Below are 1,604 nucleotides of genomic sequence, written 5' to 3'. Positions count from 1 at the left end.
TAAAACTTTAATTTAACCTGAAAAACTATTTAAAAATAGCGCGGTACCAAAAATGCATAAGCATCAAATTTTGGTTTAATTTTACAATAGATATTTTTCTCGGATGCATATGACGGCAAATGGTACTGCGTTATTTTTATTTATTACGAAACACCCTCACCTCAAGAATGGTTTTCAAATTAATAACGTTATTATTTCAGCTCGGCACCAAAAATACATAAGTATCCAAAATTTAATTTTTATTGCTCAATGTTTTTTCATTTTAAATTATAAAATAAAATGGGAACTTGTACATTTTAATAATGACATTAAAAATCAAAATAGCGAAAAAAAAAAGGGTTATATTGTACGTATCCATTATGGAATGAAGTTCTCTGGAAAAAAACTTTCACTTAATTTGGTCAAGTAGTTTGTTTTTAACAAAAAAAACAACGACAATTTGTTATGATACAATACCAATTTTTAAGAAGAAAAGCTATTATTTAAGATGTGAAGGATGTATCGGCACTTTAGACTGAGTTATCTCCCCGTGGCGTGCTCTAAAAGTCCAAACACGGCTATCTTCAGTGCACTGTCATATTAACATGTTTTCCCGCTGTAGAAAAGAAAAGAAAATATCTCCTCTGATTTTTTTTCCAGAGAACTTCAGTTCATAACGGATACGTACAATATAACCTTTTTTCGATATTTTCATTTTTTAATGTGTTGATTAAACTGTACAAGTACCAATAAAAGATATTTAATCATTTTCATAATTTTGGTAACGAAAAATACATGTGCACATCATTCAACTTTGTTTGGATGACCAATTTTCGAGGTGATGGGTGGGATTCAACCAATAGACACACTATTTCTGCGGTAGTTTTCCAGAGGTTTTCATTCATCAATCAATATCGAAAGAAGATATTTTCAGTTGTTGAAGGCGACAGCTCGGCGGATTTCTTACGCTTACGAGATTGATATGTTCAGAGTTAACGTTGGTAATGTATACATGCAGATTAGATTATATCAGAACGTTGCAATTGAAGTGGATGATAAACTGGTCGAGAGAATTGATCTTTTTGTGGCGTGTATAGAGACGGGCGATTGGGAAAACAGAAGGACGTCCTTACACACGTCTGTGAAAGCCGAGGACATACAGACAGGAGGTAGCTGGGAATTAAAGTAGTTTTCTGCTCAGAAGGAGAAACAGGGTGGAATTTCTGATTTTGATTATATTATCGGGGTGAGCGCGGACGCAAACCTCACACTTAGAAATAACGCGTCCGAGTCGTCTACATTTGAGACGATCGCAAACCTCACTTTGAAGGAACAACCTAAATGATCATCGTTACCATTATGCAAGGTAAGTAGTTATTTAAATGCTGCCCACCTCAGCATTATGTGGCACAAGGCCGGAAAGTGGGAACCCCGCAGGCTCCCCTAAAGGAGGGGCACTCCTGCAATTTTAAAAATTGCCTGAGTAACCCCGTCGGCATTCCCCAGTGGGGGCGCCTCAGGCAGCAAGCAATAAACTTGCCCCATCGGAAAGCCTGGTGGCAAGGCCTGGGAGGGTGAACCTCCTAGGTATTACCCAAGCGGTGTACCTCAGTCCAACAGGTGCT

General features: G+C 37.5%; 1 pseudogene; it reads right to left on the bottom strand.

The window, feature by feature from the left end:
* Nucleotides 1–1,220: 1,220 nt before the first annotated feature.
* LOC145271730 (U1 spliceosomal RNA) lies at nucleotides 1,221–1,353 on the bottom strand (annotated as a pseudogene).
* Between the last annotated feature and the right edge of the window lie 251 nt (nucleotides 1,354–1,604).

The sequence above is a fragment of the Euprymna scolopes genome, chromosome 46, assembly GCF_053919585.1.
Source record: "Euprymna scolopes isolate OS-2025 chromosome 46, ASM5391958v1, whole genome shotgun sequence".
Lineage (NCBI taxonomy): Eukaryota > Metazoa > Mollusca > Cephalopoda > Sepiida > Sepiolidae > Euprymna > Euprymna scolopes.
Note: the sequence above shows the minus strand (reverse complement) of the source record. Positions and strands in the feature narration are given on the sequence as shown.